General features: G+C 42.9%; 1 protein-coding gene across 1 annotated transcript in view; it reads left to right on the top strand.

Annotated features, from left to right (window-relative positions):
- Positions 1–22,618, top strand: part of LOC126187644 (prion-like-(Q/N-rich) domain-bearing protein 25) — a 196,361-nt gene that overhangs the window by 88,409 nt on the left and 85,334 nt on the right. The window lies entirely within an intron of this gene.

Below are 22,618 nucleotides of genomic sequence, written 5' to 3'. Positions count from 1 at the left end.
GTCTGTTGTTTTTCTGATGAAGGATGGTTCTGCCTCGGTGTCAGCGATGGCCTCGTGTTGGTTAGAAGGAGGCCAGTTGCGCGCCCTCGACCAATCTGTTTCCGCGCTGGACCTACACCTGGATTTATGGCCTGGGGTGCGATTTCGTATGACAGCAGTAGCACTCTCGTAGTTATTCCACGCACCCTGACTGCAAGTCAGTACGTCAGTCCGGTGATTCTACCTGTTGTGCTGCGTGAGGTAACGGGAGAGTTGCAGCGGCAGGGCCGAGCTCGTTAGCATTCTCATGGTGCCTCACAACGGTCGGAGAACATGGTTCAAAATGGCTCGGAGCACTATGGGACTCAACTGCTGTGGTCATAAGTCCCCTAGAACTTAGAACTACTTAAACCTAACTAACCTAAGGACATCACACACATCCATGCCCGAGGCAGGATTCGAACCTGCGACCGTAGCGGTCGTGCGGTTCCAGACTGTAGCGCCTTTAACCGTTCGACCACTCCGGCCGGCCGAGAACATGGTCTATCGAGCTCGTGGCTGGGAGTTCCTTGGTGACGCTGTGCGCCGGGAGGACCAAAGATGATGGACTTTGTGAAACCTTAATGGCAAACATTTAACAGTTTGTGTAGGAATTAATAGTAGCCAGATGAATCATGATACCGCAAAAAAAAAACATGTACACTACTGTTATTTGCACGACTATTCTGATGGTGTAATCAGATTTTCAATATATTTATTTGTTTAAAGCTTAGCACCTGACGGTAAATTATACAAGTAACATCCAGCAACGAATTTCCAAAATCTAAACGCTTCGTCCGATTTCGTCGATAGACATGTCTGTAGAAAGCTATTAGTGTAAACCTAAATTGGTGCAAATTACAGGCGTGTAACTTGAATAGTACATGAGTTATTGGAGGTCAAAGTGGCCGATTACTATCGATCGTGTCAGGCCGTAAGTACTCCATAGTTACACGTAAAAACGGTAGCAGCATGCTTGTAAATATATTTATTCATATGAGTCTTTGTTTATACTCGATATATACTGTTCATGAAGAAATTGGTTAAATATTTACTGTGTTTTAGAAAGCACAGAGACATTACGCTACTGGCCTACGTTTTGTTCTATTTCTTTGATATATGGATATTTAATTTGTTGATGTTCCTAATCATGTGTGCTAGAGCGTGTTTATGATCCAGCCGTAGGAACATTTATTTAATTTCAAGTGATTCAAATGTAAATCCAGTATTTGGTATGTGTTTCAATTGTGTTTGTGAGTGCACGTTGGCTTGGGAACATGGAGAGAGCGCTCTAGCCAATCACAGCGCTCGTTACTAACAAGGGAACCTCCCCATCGCACCCCCCTCAGATTTAGTTATAAGTCGGCACAGGGATAGGCCTTGAAAAACTGAACACAGATCAATCGAGAAAACAGGAAGAAGTTGTGTGGAACTATGAAAAAAAGAAGCAAAATATACAAACTGAGTAGTCCATGCGCAAGGTAGACGACATCTAGGAGAGGATCAGCTTACGAGCGCCGTGGTCCCGTGGTTAGCGTGAGCAGCTGCGGAACGAGAGGTCTTTGGTTCAAATCTTCTCTCGAGTGAAAAGTTTAATTTTTTATTTTCATTATTATTAATGTTCAGGCACTCACACATAATCAACTTCGATCTCCAAAATTCAAGGACATGTTTAGATTTGCTTGGACGTATGCAGGATTTGACGGTCTACACACGGAAACATTTGAAAACGTAAAAAACATATGTTTTGACAGAGCTCAGAGAAAACTGTGCGACTGTGAAACTGTTGCATTCATTTGTTGCAGTTTATGTGACAAACTCTTATGTTTTCATCACTTTTTTGGGAGTGATTATCACATCCACAAAACCTAAATCGGGCAAGGTAGAAGAATCTTTTTACCCATTCGCCAAGTGTGCAATTTAGGTGGGTCGACACCATATTCCTGTCTTGTGGCGCATATGCCGTCACCAGTGTCGTATAGAATATATCAGACGTGTTTTCCTGTGGAGGAATCGGTTGACTTATGACCTTGCGATCAAATGTTTTCGGTTCCTATTGGAGAGGCACGTCCTTTCGTCTACTAATCGCACGGTTTTGCGGTGCGGTCGCAAAACACAGACACTAAACTTATTACAGTGAACAGAGACGTCAATGAATGAACGGACAGATCTTAACTTTGCGAAAATAAAGAAAGTAAAGTTTTCACTCGAGGGAGGACTCGAACCAAGGACCTCCCGTTCCTCGCTTGCTCACTCTAACCACGGGACCACGGCGCTCCTCAACTCAGATTGTCCTTGATGTTGCATATGTTGCACATGGACTATTCAGTTTGTATATTTTGTTCATTTTACATAGTTCCACACAACTTCTTCCTGTTTTCTCGATTGATCTGTGTTCAGTATTTCAAAGCCTATCCACTGCGTCAATTTATAACTAAATCTGAGGGGGGTGCGATGGGGAGGTTCCCTTGTAAGAGAGACATATGGAGGCTGTGGAGGAGCATCGTTTCCGGAGAGGACGCGAGGTGGTTTGGAACGGTGCGGCGCGGGTAGCACGGGACAGGACACGGGAAGTGCTGGACTTGACGCTCGGTCGCGACAGAGACTTGGAGAGTGTGGAGCGGTTTGCGCGTGGTCGCGGCAGATAGAAATACTTTGGAGTGCCGACTTGTGCACTTGTGAGGTTTCTGGGGCTTCTGCAGTGAAGACGTAGCGTGCCTTTAGAAGTGAGTATCTCGCGAGCTGTGTTGTTGTTCATAACTAATTACGTGCTGTAGGAATCTACTGTTTCCCTGTTATTCAACTTATATTTTATTTAATTACTGGATGATCGACACCAATAAGTGTTTTGCAGAAATAGAAAAATGGTTCAAATGGCTCTGAGCACTATGGGACTCAACTTCTGAAGTCATTAGTCCCCTAGAACTTAGAACTAGTTAAACCTAACTAACCTAAGGACATCACAAACATCCATGCCCGAGGCAGGATTCGAGCCTGCGACCGTAGCGGTCTTGCGGTTCCAGACTGCAGCGCCGTTAACCGCACGGCCACTTTTTTTTTCTCATTTTGTTCGCTTTTGTTCGTTGCATCTGCTCGTGGCAGACGTCGTAAGACATCCATTTATGTTCGTGGTTGATCGATTGACTCAGTTTTTTTATTACAGAGGGCAGCTAACCCTCTGACCGAACACGCTGAGCTACCGTGCCGGCGATAATGAAGCACCTGGGATTGATCCCAGTTCGCTTTGTTTAGTAAGCAATGCGCTTGACCATTACGCTACGCCGTTATCGACTCCACTTCGGCCGGCTGCAGAAATATACCTCATTCTCAAAAGTACTTCTACTATTGTACTCATCATTTAAAGTCGTTAAGATAGTACCTGCAGATTTTATTTAATTGCAATCTTTCATTTGTAAATTAATATGTTACTTTCATAATTCGCAATTGCCGAGTGATAGAAACCATTCGATTCATGTGTGTATTCTTATCGTATACTGTAGACTCAGCAGTATTTGGCCTGTAATGCGACAACTACGTATCCCAGCCCCTAGACAACGAAACCAGCCAAAACTTTTAATGTTGCAACTCTGAGTTGAAGGGTACGTTGTTGAGGGCCAACGTCATTCCATTTCATTTTGCTATGTGAAAGCCCGCAGCTGCCCTTCATGAGCAGCATTCCAGGGGATATTTTCCAACAGCATAACCCTCGCCCACATATCGCTGTTGTAACCCAGCATACTCTACTCTACATGTTGCCTTCGCTATCTCGATCACCAAATGTGTCTCCAATCGAGCACAAATGGGACATCATCGGACGACAACACCAGTGTCATCCAGGAAACAGCATTGTTGTAATGATCAAGTACCACAGGCATGGAGTTCTATCCCCCCGGCACTTGTACAACACAAATCATGCAGGTTTGCATGTTTGCGTTCAACATTCTGGCTATGACACCGGTTATTAACGTACCAGCAGTTCGCGTTTGCAATGTCTTATTTCGCGCTTACATTAACCTGTAATCTGTCAACGTTATTCACTTAAATATGTTACCTAGACAAATGTATTCCCTTAATTTCATTACTCTACATTAATTACTTTTTGGTGTTGCGATTTTTTTCCATAGCAGCAACATGTGGTGAGTGTATACATTATAAGTACATTAATAAAGATTTGATTTTTTCAAATTCAGGGTTGCGTAACTTATGGCTCATCTTATATAAATATGTCAATAATTTTAAGCCGAAAGTAATGCCTATAAACAGTTTAATCAGCTGTGTGAAGTGAAAGTCTAAGTTCAAAACTATTTTACAATACAAAATAATTATTACGAGAACCGACAAACTACTTTAATTGAAAAAAGTATTTTCTAATAAACAGAATTCGCCACACTGTTCCATAATGTGATTCGTTGAAACTACAAAAAGCTGAACTTTTCTTTCAAAGTCCCGACTGAAGTATTTTATAAATGTATCGAATTTGGGGATCCACACTCCGGATCGATTTCACTCTCAATATCAGGAATAGCTATGATCTATGTTCTAAACCGACAATAAAATTCACGTTTGAATTTGAGCGCATTCCTTATCGTTCACGACGAATTATCCTCTTTGCCAGCAGTCATGATCAACGTCCCAAAGCCTCTAGCTACAAAAGTCTCTCCAATTCACATTTTATAACTAATTAATCAAAATTGGTTCAAATGGCTCTGAGCACTTTGGGACTTAATATCTGAGGTCATCAGTCCCCTAGAACTTAGAACTACTTAAACCTAACTAACCTAAGGACATCACGCACATCCATACCCGAGGCAGGGTTCGAACCTGCGATCGTAGCAGTCGCGCGGTTCCGGACTGAAGCGCCTAGAACCGCTCTGCCACCGCGGCCGGCCTGATTAATCCATTAGCATTCGAGTTTTGTGACGTTCCTCGTGTTTAACGTTTTCTGTAGCTACTGTGAATGTATTATTTTTTGATTAATTCAATATCATTACATCTTATTAATAGATTTTGTTATTTCCAAATACTATTAATTGTTGTGACGACCGTGGAATTACTGAACAATTTTCTGCCTTAGTCCATTCAAATATTTTTTTTGCTATACTGTATACTGTATACTGTACTGTACTGTACTGTATTGAGGGATGAAGTAGTGAAAGCAGCAGACGATCAAGTAGGTAAAAAAACGAGGGCTAATAGAAATCCTTGGGTAGCAGAAGAAATATTGAATTTAATTGATGAAAGGAGAAAATATAAAAATGCAGTAAATGAAGCAGGCAAAAAGGAATACAAACGTCTCAAAAATGAGATCGACAGGAAGTGCAAAATGGCTAAGCAGGGATGGCTAGAGGACAAATGTAAGGATGTAGAGGCTTGTCTCACTAGGGGTAAGATAGATACTGCCTACAGGAAAATTAAAGAGACCTTTGGAGAGAAGAGAACCACTTGTGTGAATATCAAGAGATCAGATGGCAACCCAGTTCTAAGCAAAGAAGGGAAGGCAGAAAGGTGGAAGGAGTATATAGAGGGTTTATACAAGGGCGATGTACTTGAGGACAATATTATGGAAATGGAAGAGGATGTAGAGGAAGATGAAATGGGAGATACGATACTGCGTGAAGAGTTTGACAGAGCACTGAAAGACCTGAGTCGAAACAAGGCCCCGGGAGTAGACAACATTCCATTAGAACTACTGACGGCCTTGGGAGAGCCAGTCCTGACAAAACTCTACCATCTGGTGAGCAAGATGTATGAGACAGGTGAAATACCCTCAGACTTCAAGAAGAATATAATAATTCCAATCCCAAAGAAAGCAGGTGTTGACAGATGTGAAAATTACCGAACAATCAGTTTAATAAGTCACAGCTGCAAAATACTAAAGCGAATTCTTTACAGACGAATGGAAAAACTGGTAGAAGCGGAACTCGGGGAAGATCAGTTTGGATTCCGTAGAAATGTTGGAACACGTGAGGCAATACTAACCTTACGACTTATCTTAGAAGAAAGATTAAGAAAAGGCAAACCTACGTTTCTAGCATTTGTAGACTTAGAGAAAGCTTTTGACAATGTTGACTGGAATACTCTCTTCCACATTCTAAAGGTGGCAAGGGTAAAATACAGGGAGCGAAAGGCTATTTACAATTTGTACAGAAACCAGATGGCAGTTATAAGAGTCGAGGGGCATGAAAGGGAAGCAGTGGTTGGGAAAGGAGTGAGACAGGGTTGTAGCCTCTCCCCGATGTTATTCAATCTGTATATTGAGCAAGCAGTAAAGGAAACAAAAGAAAAATTCGGAGTAGGTATTAAAATTCATGGAGAAGAAATAAAAACTTTGAGGTTCGCCGATGACATTGTAATTCTGTCAGAGACAGCAAAGGACTTGGAAGAACAGTTGAATGGAATGGACAGTGTCTTGAAAGGAGGATATAAGATGAAAATCAACAAAAGTAAAACAAGGATAATGGAATGTAGTCGAATTAAGTCGGGTGATGCTGAGGGAATTAGATTAGGAAATGAGACACTTAAAGTAATAAAGGAGTTTTGCTATTTAGGGAGTAAAATAACTGATGATGGTCGAAGTAGAGAGGATATAAAATGTAGACTGGCAATGGCAAGGAAATCGTTTCTGAAGAATAGAAATTTGTTAACATCGAATATAGATTTAAGTGTCAGGAAGTCGTTTCTGAAAGTATTTGTATGGAGTGTAGCCATGTATGGAAGTGAAACGTGGACGATAACTAGTATGGACAAGAAGAGAATAGAAGCTTTCGAAATGTGGTGCTACAGAAGAATGCTGAAGATAAGGTGGGTAGATCACGTAACTAATGAGAAGGTATTGAATAGGATTGGGGAGAAGAGAAGTTTGTGGCACAACTTGACTAGAAGAAGGGATCGGTTGGTAGGACATGTTTTGAGGCATCAAGGGATCACAAATTTAGCATTGGAGGGCAGCGTGGAGGGTAAAAATCGTAGAGGGAGACCAAGAAATGAATACACTAAGCAGATTCAGAAGGATGTAGGTTGCAGTAGGTACTGGGAAATGAAGAAGCTTGCACAGGATAGAGTAGCATGGAGAGCTGCATCAAACCAGTCTCAGGACTGAAGACCACAACAACAACAACTGTATTGCAACATGTTTTATATGTGATAAATCCTAGTCATATCAAAGAAAGAAAGAAATACGTAGTTGATAAGACTCACTACTTTCATGGTCCGTGACATCTTATTACAGCCGTTTTGAATTTTATCTTTTACGGAACATTTCCAGAAACTTGAGGAATGCAATATTACATTGGTATTTCTACAATGCAGGTGGATTAAAACTAAAAAAAGGTCACGGAGTATATTACGTGAAGACATTAAGTCTGAGTAAGAGTCGCGGTCATTTTCTCGCTTTTTTATTAGAATGTTACGTCAAGATAGCAGTTTTATTTGCTTCGGATTTTTCCATCATCAGAATCTGTTAAAAAATAAAATGAAAACAAAACACTAGAAATAGACGACATAGCTCTTAAAAATCTGCTGGGTGCGTACGGTATAATATGCTAACTTTATGTGTATTTGTACGGGTACGTTATATCCTTTCAGATGCACATCCAAGATACTTGTGCTATATGGTAGACAGTAAAGCATATTTTTAAAAGCAAGCAACTACAACTGTTGGATGGGAACTCCTTTCGCGTGGATTGTAGAACTCCTGTCAAGAGGCTCTTGCAGCACTCCGCAACGAAAAGCAGCTCGTGGCCAATATCACTCACAATGCGAACCCCGCCATAGCTCGCTCTCATAAACGATCGAAACTTGGCAGGTTGACAGAAGGGTGAAAATAAAGGTACACCTATTTTGGTTTAGGTGCCATCGCTAAATAACTTACTACAAAATGACGGTCAAAGTTCAGCGTCACTTCATCAGTCGGCTTGCGCAACCTGGATCTAAGTGTGTTGGTAGCGCATCGGTTAGGAGCACAGCTTCGGATTTTTGCACCCTGTGTTCAAATTCACTTTTATGTTCTTTTTCTCTCTTTTGTCGTCGCGGAAGTGTGTGACATCAATATTTTTTGTGGCATCTTGAAGTGCAATGGAATTATTTACAAAAGAAATGATCATTGCATGTCGTGTTAAAAACAAATGTTATCATCACGAATCTTATATAATTAACGATAACTGCAAGTTAAAAACATAGAAATTCTAGTATGTCACACACATTCTACTTTGATTTTTACGTCTTCGAGAGCACCAAAACATTCCTCACTACGATATCTATCACAATAACGTTCAAAGTATGAAAATTCAATCACCACGAACAATGTACTAAGTCACGTACGCCATAGAACATTTTTTAGAGTGAATGTAATTAGGGAAACATCCTAATTATTGTAGCTAAATACCTTGCGATCTGGAGGTAATTTCGCGGCAAAGCACGCATGTCGTAAAATTTTCTCTAAAGCTATATTAAGTCGCGTATTTTAATTGCACCACTTGTGATTGCGATGAAAATAGGGCACTGTAATCGGCCAATGTCATTCTTCACCTGTTAATAAAAGTATACGTCGCAGGGTTAACATACTCACATACTCTATGGCCGAATTACTTTTACCTAAAACGTCGGTGCTCCTATTTCACCAACAAACAGCCCATCGTAAGAATGATCGCTTTGCCCACCCCAGTCGTCAATAATGTAAGAAACGACTCCGCTTTTACGTAAGGTCGCAAAACTTTGTCCAAAATTTGATGATAGGTTTCTTTTGTTAGCTGTCCCGATTTCGTTGCTGTAGCGTAGACATTGTGTTGCCGTTCCATTAATTGATCTACGTCTTGTTGGAATCAAGGGCCAGATTTGAAACTGACTTATTAGAGAGAGACAAAAGCTGTTGGTAACTGTGTTCTGGAAGGTGTTAACCTGTTTAATTTGCGACGATAAAAGCTATTTTTAATAACGTTTGAAATGCTTACTTGTTTTATTAATAATTCCATTGCATTTCACGATATCGCAAAAAAATATTTGCCGCCTACATCCGCTCTAACAAAAGAGAGAGAAAAAAAGGATTGGACTTGAACACGGCGGTGTTCTCAGATACTGCGGTACCAATTCACGTGGTTATATGCTGCGCGAGAGGACTGATGAAGCTACGTCTCGGATACTATTTATAGGGTCAAATACGACTTTATAATTTTGTAATGATATAGAAATATATTGAGATAACTTACAGATTCGGTAGGTATGTTATTTTATAGCAAACAACCCCAAGTTTGATTCACACAGCGCATCAGTACATCATTCCATGACCAGGAGCGCCAGCGTAATGCATACTTGAAATGGCTACTTTCAATGGTGCGGAGCGTGCTCGCTGTGTTTTGGTTTCATGAAACGAACTCTGCAAGAATTGCTCAACGTAACTTCCGCACCGAATACGCTAAAGAACCTCCAAGATGGCCTATAATTTACTCCTGACACTAGAAGTTTGTTGGGATGGGTTGTCCATTGCGACATAATAAATGACCAGGTCGCCCGCGCGTTGTTGATTGTGTTTTTGAATATGCTTGAAAACTTTTTAATTTTACAGATCGATGAAGATGACCGAGATGGGATGTTTTGCTACCAGCAAGACGATGCACCACCTCATTTCCTCACAGAAGTTCAAGGTTTCCTCGATTATCGCTTGGATTGGCTGTGAAGGGTTAATCGCTTGGCCACCTTGCTCCCCAGACTTGACGTCACTGAATTTCTTTCTCTGGTATTTCATTAAAGACGGTGTGTCTTTTCCCCCCTACCAAACAGTTTAGCCGGCATGGAAAATCGAATCTACGCTGCTGCTGCACAAGTTACAGCCGATTTCTTGCAACGAGTGTGGGAAGAAATTGATTACCGGTGGAATGTTTGCCGTATCGCAAATGGTCGTCACATCGAACTAGAATGACCTTCGACAGTGTTATGTTTTTGTTCGCTACAAAATGACACATCTACCGATTCTGTAAGTTATCTCACTAAATTTCTGTATCATTCCAAAGTTATGAAGTCCTTCTTGACTCACCCTGTATTGTTGGCACCTACGTTAAAATAGGTGTCCCTTTATTTTCGCCCTGCCAAATTTCGACTGCATCATAGAACAGCCTATGGCGGCTAGTTCTTGTTCGTTATAAGAAACTTCTGAACTTAATCCAACACCTCCTGAAGCTAGGAACTTGTCAGTCAGGTGTCATACTCTTTATAAATGTTATATGACTGGAAATGAAAGTCCTAGAATAGACTATCAGTCCTCTTCTTAGTAAAAATATTGATAACTTATCGTAAAAACGTGGAACGAAACGAGGTGAGGACATATACGGTGTAGTGTGTGTACTGTTTATTGTCTCAAATTTCACGTTGAGATAATTATATACGTCATCAGTTTCAGATTAACACTATGTTTTCGAGCTAGTGACAGCTGCGCGATTTTTATACGTGATGTCATTCAGTGTAGCGGAGAGCTCTTAAGATAATTCGGGTTTCCTCTCGGATTCTCCTGGTTCGTCTCTGAACATTGGTCAAGCAGTACGTCAAGTGAAACAAAATTACATTGATACCGCTTGGTTAAACGCTATCAGATTCCCTGGGAATAGCGTTCTATTACACCCAAAGCCAAACGTTGTCGGAACCCTTAATGAAAGAGAGCAAGGATTTCAGTCCACATGCAGAACTTTGTACCAGCACGCTGTAAAATAGTTTCTAGCTTCTTCAGTATAATGCTAGATATAATTTTATGTTTCTTACGTGCTGATAGGAGCTCTGGTTATGCATATGAATAGTTGCACACAATGTTCATGGAGTAATAGAGACTGCATCATGTGACAACGTGGAGTTACCTATTCCAAACAGCCTGTGGCATTAAAGCGAAATATTATGCGGAGGCCATACTTGATTTATATAGTCGCTCGTGAAACCAAACTAGAAACCGTACAACCTTTAACATGACAATAGTTCTATTAATTTGAACTATAGAAATTTTCTCTAGCACGTTTACAGTTACAGTTACTGTTCTTGTCCGTTTTCCACATATATTGTATTAAAATTTTGTAAGATATTTTCGTTGAATAAGAAATTTAATATTAGAATTGAACAAAACAATTATTGAAAGTAGGTAAAATGTTATATGCTTTCGTCGCATATATCAAGATTTTTTAAAATGGGACTAATGTATCTGCACAGAAGTTGAAGAACCTATGTTTGTAATGGAAGGATTTAGGTTTGGTTCCACATTCACTACCTGTCAAGGAGACTGATTCAAAGATGCATATTAATAATTACTTTATAGTGTTCTCTAACAAATAACTAGGAAAATTTAACAAAAGGATACGAAATCTATTTACTTAATTTCGTATGTCACATTCGATGTTTTTGGAAAGCTTGCAGCTATGTCATTCTTGATTTAAATTATTTTTAGCACAACACGTTTCGAGAATTTATTTTCATTATCAAGTGCATTTATTTACGTAAATAATTTTTGTGATGTTTGTGTGAGTGTTTTTCTGCTTCTCTTGCGATCTCCAAAAGACTACTACAGTGCAAGACAGGCAGAAAATCACACATGCAAACATCACACAAAAATTAATGTAAACAAATGCACGTGAAACTGAGAATTATTTCTCGAAAGGCTTTGTGCTTAGCATGAAAAAGTAAGTAATTGGTGCAGTTTTTCATTTTTTAAATCACGAAACCTATTGTCTAATATACTAAACAGCGAAATGTTGTGCTGTGTTCCATTAAAAATGTGCTGAACGGATGCCATGTTGTGTCCTTTCAGTGACGTCATATGACAAATGACCGAGACCGAAAAATCACGTAATTATAAAAAATGAGTTTTCATAAGAACTTTACGAACTTTTTCCACGCAGTCTTTCAGCAGGTGCCACGCGTGCAGATGCAGAAACATCTACCTACACAAACCCGTGTACACAGCGTCTGCTATGTGTGTCCTGTATTCCCTGCTATTCAGATGGCTCCGTAGAGTGTTATCGTACTCTTCGGGACCACAGACATTGAACGTCCGCTTGACATTTCCGATTGGCTCTGAGCACTATGGGACTTAACTTCTGTGGTCATCAGACCCATAGAACTTAGAACTACTTAAACCTAACTAACCTAAGGACATCACACACATCCATTCCCGAGGTAGGATTCGAAATTGCGACCGTAGTAGTCGAGCAGTTCCAGACTGTAGAGCCTAGAACTGCTCGACCACACCGGCCGGCGACATTTCAGATTACTGAAAGCTGGTGACCTCTAGGTATTTTAACAGACGGAGCACTAGGTGAGTTGGATAAAGATCTGCGCGGAGATCGGCAAAGACCTATTCAGAGGCAACATCCCGGCATGTACGTGATGTGACTAACGGAAAACACGCAAAACATTGGCGTGGAGAATTTTGCTACACATCTCGCGAATGGGAGTCCAGACCCTTAACCACTGTGCCACATCATGTGGTCAAATTCAGCTACTGTTGAAAACGTCTCTCTAGTCCACCAAAATGAAGACGGCAGCTTTTGCTGTAACAGCATGAGATATAGGAGACTGTGGATCGAGGTCGGACAACGTGAAGACAAAGTAAGTCACACAGCACCTAATACTTGACAGTTTCGTTATTCTATGGCAAGGTCATGTAAATGATCTGCTTATTGGAAAAACCCACAGCTTGAGAAATTCTCCAGTTCTCCAGTGAACAGAACATCTTCCAACGCGCACCTTTCACAGACACCTACGGAAATCACCGATACAAATCTTTTATGGCGTCATGTGTAATTTACACGGTATTTAGGTTGATCAAGAGCTCTCCCTTACCGTATAGACATGCACTGAGGTGACAAAAGTCATGAAACATCTCATAATACCGTGTCGGACGTCCTCTTGCCTGGCGTAGCGCAGAAACTCGACGTGTCATGGACTCAACAAGTCTCCGAAAGTCCCCTGGCCGGTGTTGTGGCCGAGCGCTTCAGTCCGGAACCGCGCGGCTGCTACGGTCGCAGGTTCGAATCCTGCCTCGTGCATGGATGTGTGTGATGTCCTTAGATTAGTGAGGTTTAAGTAGTTCTAAGTTCTAGGGGACTGATGACCTCAGATGTTAAGTCCCATAGTACTCAGAGCCATTTGAATCATTTGAAAGTCCCCTGCGGAAATACTGAGCCATTTGCCTCTACAGCCGTCCACAATTGCGAAACTGTTGCCCGTGCTGGATTTTGCGCACGAACTGACTTCTTGATAATGTCCCATAAATGTTGGATGAGATTCAAGTCGGTTAATGTGGTTGGTTGCATCATTCGCTCGAACTGCCCAGCATGTTCTTCAAACCAATCACGAACAACTGTGGACCAGTGACATGGTGAATTCGCTCGAACTGTCCAGCATGTTCTTCAAACCAATCACGAAAAATTGTGGCCCGGTGACGTGGTGCATTATCATCTAAAAAACTTGCACCGACATTTGGGAACATGAAGTCCACGAATAGCTGCAAATGTAGCAGAACATAACCATTTCTAGTCAATGATCCACGCAAGCATAGCCCACAGCGTTATGGAGCAACGACCAGCTTGCACATTGCGTTATTGACAACTTGGGTCCATGACTTCATGGGGTCTGCGTCAGACTCGAACCATATCGTCAGTTCTTACCAACTGAAATCGGGGCTCATCCGACCAGGCCACGGTTTTCCAGTCGTCTAGGGTCCAACCGATATGGTTACCAGTCCAGGAGAGGCGCTGGAGTCGATATCGCGCTGTTAGCAAAGGCATTCGCGTCGGTCGTCTGCAGCCATAGTTCATTAAGGCCAAAGTTCGTCGCAACGTCCTGACGGATAAGTTCGTAGCACGTCCCAAGTCGATTTATGCGGTTATTTAACGCAGTGTTGCTTTCTGTTAGCAATGACTATTCTACGCAAACGCCGCTGCTCACGGTCGTTAAGTGAAGGCTGTGGGCCACAGCGATGTCCATGGCGAGAGGTAATGTCTAAAATGTGGCATTCTGAGCACACTCTTTACTCCGTGGATCTCGGAATACTTAATTCCCTAACGATTTCCGGAATCAAATGTCCCATACGCGTAGCTCCAATTACCATTCCGCATTAAAAGTCTGTCAGCTCTCGTCGTGCGGGCATAATCACTTCGTAAATCATTTCACATGGATAACCTGAGTGTAAACGATAGCTCTGCCAATGCACTGCCCTTTTATACCTTGAGTAGGCGATACTACCTCCATTTGAGGCGTTCGATACAGTTCCCCACAGTCGTTTAATGAACAAAGTAAGAGCATATGGACTATCAGACCAATTGTGTGATTGGATTGAGGAGTTCCTAGATAACAGGACGCAGCATGTTATTCTCAATGGAGAGAAGTCTTCCGAAGTAAGAGTGATTTCAGGTGTGCCGCAGGGGAGTGTCATAGGACCGTTGCTATTCACAATATACATAAATGACCTGGTGGATGACATCGGAACTTCACTGAGGCTTTTTGCAGATGATGCTGTGGTGTATCGAGAGGTTGTAACAATGGAAAATTGTACTGAAATGCAGGAGCATCAGCAGCGAATTGACGCGTGGTGTAGGGAATGGCAATTGAATCTCCATGTAGACAAGTGTAATGTGCTGCGAATGCACAGAAAGACAGATCCTTTATCATTTAGCTACAAAATAGGAGGTCAGCAACTGGAAGCAGTTAATACCATAAATTATCTGGGAGTACGCATTAGGAGTGATTTAAAATGGAATGATCATATAATGTTGATCGTCGGTAAAGCAGATGCCAGACTGAGATTCATTGGAAGAATCCTAAGGAAATGCAATCCGAAAACAAAGGAAGTAGGTTACAGTACGATTGTTCGCCCACTGCTTGAATACAGCTCAGCATTGGGGGATCCGTACCAGATAGGGTTGATAGAAGATATGGAGAAGATCCAAAGGAGAGCAGCGCGCTTCGTTACAGGATCGCGAAAGCGTTACGGAGATGATAGATAAACTCCAGTGGAAGACTCTGCAGGAGAGACGCTCAGTAGCTCGGTACGGGCTTTTGTCAAAGTTTCGAGAACATACCTTCACCGAAGAGTCAAGCAGTATATTGCTCCCTCCTACGTATATCTCGCGAAGAGACCATGAGGATAAAATCAGAGAGATTAGAGCCCACACAGAGGCATACCGACAATCCTTCTTTCCACGAACAATACGAGACTGGAATAGAAGGGAGAACCGATAGAGGTACTGAAGGTACCCTCCGCCACACACCGTCAGGTGGCTTGCGGAGTATGGATGTAGATGTAGATGTAGATGAATGTGTGCATATCGCTGTCCCATGACTTTTGTGTCCTCAGAATATTTCAAACGCATTGGGGGATCTTTGTGATAAGTAGCATACCATTTACTTGTCTCAATTTTGCCCATTCACGCCCTCCGTTTTTGCTATGGTAAATGAAGAATGCTATCAACGTTAAACCATTATCGACAGTATCGAGCGTGTCACTTCTGAGCTTCTTTTTTACCAATTCGTCGCCGTAAAGTCGACGGGTTTCTTAAGCACTTTCGTCTCCTAAAGTCTAGACCATTCGTGAGGCGCATGTTTGAAGAGTTATCGTTCGAGGATGCCTGCGTAATCCGCTTGCGGCGCTGTTCCTGGGGAGCAAATGTTTTAGCTCTGATGACGGTATCTTCTTACGTCATGGCGCTCGAGATGCTCCCGTTGAATGGTAGGGACGGCACGCTCGCTCGACGTGAACCGAACAGTGCTGCCCGTGGTGCTAGCAAAACGTTCAGTGTTTACGAAGTTACGACCTTGTTTCTGTCGGCATCGTGGGTTAATCGTGCATGCGTTTTGTATCTAACAGCCGTCCCTTTACGATGAGGCTCCAGTTGGTCGTAAAAAAGCATTTTATATATAATCTGTTTCTTTCAACTCATAGCTTTCAGGATTGACGTAGGTAGCGATAGGATTGGTGTATAGATTTTCGATTTATTTTTGTGTTACGTCTACACCGTCTTAATTACTGGATACGATGCGAAGCCATCGCATACACAGGATGAATCGAAATTAGCGCACGTGGACGCCAAAGTGAGATTCCCGCCATACTAAGAGTACAAAAATGTCTCTGACAGTATTTCGCCTCTTACAGGTTTTCAGCAGAAAATTTACGTGAAAGGAAGGCAATTTGGCAACACTGTTATCACATGTACAACAAGTATCTACATTCGATAATGTGTTCCTGGGTTGTCCAGTTAGTGCGGGGGGTTAGAGTATTGTGCTAGAATACTCCGATTCCAAGTCTGGGTATAATTAATTTTTTTTCTGATTTTAGGCTCCATCATACTTTATTTAACTTCTTAATCGCTATACAACAATTACAGCGTGTCTTACACAAAACACGAGCAATTAATTAATACTAACAGAGAAAGGAGAATAGAACGGTTGGTATTATTCTGTTTTTAAGACGCATTTTGCCTTGAAATGATTACTGTGTTGATTGATGCTTTCCCGGCGGAAGTAAAGCTGCGAGGAGGGGTTCTGAATAGAGCTCGGTTAGCTCCGTTGGTGGAGCACTTGCCTCCCCACGGCAAAGGTCCTGGACTCGAGTAACAATCCCGCATACAGTTTGAATCTGTCAGGAAGTTTCATATCTCAGTTCAACGTAAAAAGAAAAAAACTGCAGTTCAACAGTTTGTCTCTTTTGATGAACACAATATTACTGCAGTATTGGGTAGCCCACAAAAAATTAAATAAAATTAGACCTAGATCTAGAATAGAACTCTCAGAGTATTCTGACGCAAAACTGTACCCACTGTACTAAGCAAGTTGCACACCTACAGACTACCGAATGAACATCGTCGTCCTATATGTGGTTACAGTGTTGACAAATTGCCTTTCTTTGACTTCCATTTTTTACTGGAAGTGTGCCTGTGACGAAATTTTATTAGAAACACATTTATCCTGTTAGTATACTAGGAGGCGCGCTGCGAAGTTCGAACCAGAGAATTTTGAGTAGTGGAGATTAGCGTTTAGCGTCCTGTCGACAACGTCGTCGTTAGAGACGGAGCACAAGCCCGGATTAGGGCAGGACGGAAATCGGACATGCCTATCAAAGGAACCATCGCGGCACTTTCCTTAAGCGATTTAGGAAAATTACGGAGCACTCAATGCTGGATGGCCGGATACGGGTTTGAATGTCGTCCTTCGGCGATTATGAATTTTGATTCACCCCGTATATTTACTGGTTGTATTGGTTTTGCATATACATTTCGTACTTAAACAGAATGCAAACGAGAGGATTCCTAACAAGATACATGAAATGGAGAGTCGAAGGAAACGAACAAGAGGAAGACCAAGGGTTAGATGGCAGAAAGGTGTGGAGGAGTGTGTTGAAGAAAGAGGCAAAGACTGGATCAGAATGAACACAGAAAAATGGTGAGGAAACAGGAGCAAATGGCGGTGTCGTCTTTCGAACAGTCCCAGTCTGAGGCTGGAAACTGTTCGTGCTGCTGCTGCTGCTGCTGATGATGATGATTTCCTACTTTTATAATGAAGTGTATGTATGTCGAAAGTTGTGTGGTTAAGACCAAAAACGATTAAAGAAATCATATTCCCAAGATCTAGGGGAACTAGTTTTCAAAGATGTCAGATTAGAATTCAAGTGCGAACGATAAAACAGAAAGAGGACATACTTGGATTGATAAAAATAAATTAAGGGTCTCAACGTAGTGGGTTCACAGAAAATACACAGAGAATAACCGCTGGCAGAGTGACAAGATGCTTCCCTTTCTTGGTGGTAAACACAACGGTGTTGTGTCAAGAACTTGTCAGTAATACGCACATGCAAAAAATTAATCGCCCCACGCGTGACATCGGCTCTGGTCTTGATAAAGGCCTCATTTTGGAGAGGAAGAGAACCCATAAGTTTCTTCAGGTTTGCCATATTCAGCTGAAGCCGTTGCTGATCAGAACCCGTAGAGCTATCTAACTGCGGAATTGCTGACTGTTACGATCGACCCGTTCCGAATAGTCCCGGATATTTTCTGTGGAGCTAAGATCGGATGATTTAATGGGTCGGTCAAGGTGCAACTGCAACTCTGAATGTTCGTCAGACTAGGAACGTATACGTACGCCTGTTGAACACGGCCATTATCTTGGAAGGTTCAAAGAACACCCATCACAAAGATGTAGAAGAAGGGGCAGCACTCGCTCACCGAGAATGTAATAAACAATCTGATTGAAGTTCAGGCTAGCATGAGTCAGTGGGCCAGACACATGGTTCTAAAAACACCACTGCTGGAAGCGGTGTCCGAGCGGCTCTAGGCGCTTCAGTCCGGAACCGCGTGACTGCTAAGTTCGCAGGTTCGAATCCTGCCGCGGGTCTGGGTGTCTGTGATGTCCTTAGGTTAGTTAGTATTAAGTAGTTCTAAGTTCTAGGGGACTGGTGACCTCAGATGTTAAGTCCCATAGTGCTCAGAACCATTTGAAAAACACCACTAAACCTTCTTCGACTTGAAATATACTTTCCTGCACATTGTGGTTTAAACGGTCCCTGGGCCTTGGCATAATTTGAGTTAAAAGCAACATCGCGACTACCGCTTCCAGTCAGATAACGTCCAGCTTCGGTATTGTTTGGCCCATTAAAAACGTGCAGCTTTACGTGTAGCTGTCCTTTTACGAGGTACCCAGCTCCAAATGTGCAACGCGTGGTCGAAAACTCGTCTCCGGTCGTTCAGGATGATTACGAAGACCGTTCTTGTACCGTATTCGCTGTCTCTGAGTGGTACACCTTGCATTAGTAAACACGTCAGGCAGTCCGCGCTAATACACCGACGAATCGGGCAACTTCATCGGCTCTGTGGTAACGGCACGAGTAACAGGAATGGGAAAACCGGTCGGTGAAAACCGATACCGGTGTTTTAGTTCCGAATAATCGGTAGTTTTCTGTATTTTCTGGGTCTCGGTTGCAACACGTGTTTTTTATTGTTTACTAATAACCAAGTAAAAAAAACGAAATACCAATTAGCCATAGCAATAGTGCTATTATAAATAAAACGTTCTTAAAAGAGAAGTACTTTTTTATACTTAACATTGACGTTACTTCGAATATTGTGCTATTACAGAAATGGAGAAAAGCGATCACTGCTGTTTTGATAACAATGCCGTCAGGAACGAGCAACACACACATAGCGTAAGAATTGGTGCAGCACTGCTGAGACATCGTCGCTGCTGTCGTGTGTCGTGGCTTGAGGTACGCGTGTACGTGCAGTGTGGAAGACTTGCCCGCTCCTGATCTATTGGTTGGTTTCCCGCTGTCATCGCCGAACAGCGGTACTACTGAAGAATGGCACCAACCCTAGCCTGGAAATGCTTCGTTTGCTTTAAAAGATTATAGGCTTGTCTGTGATTTATATTAAATAATAAAAGGGGAAGGAGATTATGGTAACATTAATAAATTAAAAGCTTAGCAACTATTCATTCATAATGCACAACAAAACTAGAAAGCAGCTGACCTTCTGCCGGTATCTACATAACATACCTTTATCTGTTTGTAGCTCTTGAAAACGGACAACCAGACTTATTCAACCTCAGTTTTCAACCTTTAGCACTGATTATTCGTAATTCCCAAATACTGACATGATCCCTGTTTACAACACGGTATTTATTTAATTTTACATTTTGATTCTATATATCTTGAAACTGAGAGAGTCAAAATTTTTCTATCTTTGTTCGGTATCTTCGTTTATTAGAGGAAGTACACACATCAAAAAAAGTTTTGCATCACCTCTATTCCCAGAACTCCTGAAGACAGACGTTGACTATGGATATTGTAACACAGACACAGTCCCTTTGACTCTTCAGAAATGTCACTAAACCCTCCGAAAGATGTAAACAACCATGCATGAGCAGCGCCTGTCAGACGGAGGGGGTCCGACAGCCGATCAGTTCCAGTCTTTCCACAAGGAAGGAGATACACTGCTCGTGTTGTCTGTAGTTAAACCGTGCCTAGACGGTTAATACCGCGGTTCGATCGCGTCCGCAATGTTTACTTCGTGCCAGGAAAGGCTCTCAACAAGGGAAGTGTCCAGGCGTCTCAGAGTGAACCAAAGCAATGTTGTTCGGACATGGAGGAGATACAGAGAGACAGGAACAGTCAATGGCATTCCTCGCTCAGACCGCCCAAGGGCTATTACTGCAGTGGATGACCGATACCTACAGATTATGGCTCGGAGGAAACCTGACAGTAACGCCACCATGTTGAATAATGATTTTCGTGCAGCCACAGGGCGTCGTGTTAAGACTCAAACTGCGCGCAATAGGCTGCATGCGCAACGTCACTCCCGACGTCCATGGCGAGGTCCACCTTTGCAAGCACGACGCCATGCAGCGCGTTACAGATGGGCCGAACAACATGCCGAATGGACCGCTCAGGATTGGCATCAAGTTGTCTTCACCGATGACTGTCGCATATGTGTTCAACCAGACAATCGTCGGAGACGTGTCTGGAGGCAACCCGGTCAGGATGAGCAAGGTGGAGATTCCCTGCTGTTTTGGGGTGGCATTATGTGGGGTCGATGTATGCCGCTGATGGTCATGGAAGGTGCCGTAACGGCTGTACGATATGTGAATGCCATTCTCCGACCGATAGTGCAACCATATCGCAGCACATTGGCGAGGAATTCGTCTTCATGGACGACAATTCGCGTCCCCATCGTGCACATCTTTTGAATGACTTCTTCACGATAACGACACCGCTCGACTAGAGTGCCCAGCATCTTCTGCAGACATGAACCCATCGAACATGCCTGGGATGGATCGAAAAGGGCTGTTTATGGACGACGGGACCAACCAAGGACACTGAGGGGTCTACGGTGAATCACTGTTGAGGAGTGGGGCTGGACCAACACTGCGTTGATGAACTTGTGGATAGTATGCCACGACGAATACAGGCATGCAACAATGCAAGAAGACGTGCTACTGGGCATTAGAGGTACCGGTGTGTACAAAGCGACCATCACGTCTGAAGGTCTCGCTGTATGGTGGTACAACATGCAATGTGTGGTTTTTATGTGCAATAAAACGGGCGGAAATGATTTTCATGTTGATCTCTATTCCAATTTTCCGTACAGGTTTCGGAACTCTCGGAACCGAGGTGATGCAAAACTTTTTTGATGTGTGTAATATGGAAAAAAATCGAAAACTGGTTGTTTCAGAAAGCAGTTATTTTGAGCGGTTTTAACAGTCAGGTTTAACAGGCGTGGAAAAAATCTATATAACTGAAAGGAGATTTTTATCAGTGACAACCGCCATGCCTTTCGTGTAAGCACTCGTCAGCTCCTCTATACCATTCTGTCGCGTCCCCGTGTCGACTCATATTACACTACTGGCCATTAAAATTGCTACATGACGTGCTACATACGCTAAATTTAACCGACAGGAAGAAGATGCTGTGATATGCAAATGATTAGCTTTTCAGAGCATTCACACATGGTTGGCGCCTGTTGCGACACCTACAACGTGCTGACATGAGGAAAGTTTCCAACCGATTTCTTATAAACAAACAGCAGTTGACCGGCGTTGCCTGGTGAAACATTGTTGTGATGCCTCGTGTAAGGGGGAGAAACGCGTATCATCACGTTTCCGACTTTGATAAAGGTCGGATTGTAGCCTATCGCAGTTGCGGTTTATCGTATCGCGGCATTACTGCTCGCGTTGGTTGAGATCGAATGACTGTTAGCAGAATATGGAATCGGTCGGTTCAGGAGGGTAATACGGAACGCCGTGCTGGATCCCAGCGGCCTCGTATCACTAGCAGTCGAGATGACAGGCATCTTATCCACATGGCTGTAACAGATCATGCAGCCACGTCTCGATCCCTGAATCAACAGATGGGGTCGTTTGCAAGACAACAACCGTCTCCACGAATAGTTCGACGACGTTTGCAGCAGCGTGGACTATCAGCTCGGAGACCATGGCTGCGGTTATCCTTGACGCTGCATCACAGACAGGAGCGCCTGCGATGGTGAACTCAACGACAAACCTGGCAAAACTTCATTTCTTTCGGATGAATCCAGGTTCTGTTTACAGCATCATGTTGGTCGCATCCGTGTTTGGCGACATCGCGGTGAACGCACATTGGAAGCGAGTATTCGTCATCGCCATACTGGCGTATCACCCGGCGTGATGGTATGGGGTACCATTGGTTACACGTCTCGGTCACCTGTTGTTCGCATTGACGGCACGTTGAGCAGTGGACGTTACATTTCAGATGTGTTACGACCTGTGGCTCTACCCTTCACTCGATCCCTGCGAAACCCTACGTTTCAGCAGGATAATGCACGACCGCATGTTGCAGGTCCTTTATGGGCCTTTCTGGATACAGAAAATGTTCGACTGCTGCCCTGGCCAGCACATTCTCTAGATCTCTCACCAATTGAAAACGTCTGATCAATGGTGTCGGAGCAACTGGCTCGTCACAATACGCCAGTCACTACTCTTGATGAACTGTGGTATCGTGTTGAAGCTGCATGGGCATCTGTAGGTGTACACGCCATCCAAGCTCTGTTTGACTCGATGCCCAGGCGTATCAAGGCCGTTATTACGGCCAGAGATGGTTGTTCTGGGTACT

This window comes from Schistocerca cancellata, chromosome 1 (genome assembly GCF_023864275.1).
Source record: "Schistocerca cancellata isolate TAMUIC-IGC-003103 chromosome 1, iqSchCanc2.1, whole genome shotgun sequence".
NCBI classification, from domain to species: Eukaryota; Metazoa; Arthropoda; class Insecta; order Orthoptera; family Acrididae; genus Schistocerca; species Schistocerca cancellata.
Note: the sequence above shows the minus strand (reverse complement) of the source record. Positions and strands in the feature narration are given on the sequence as shown.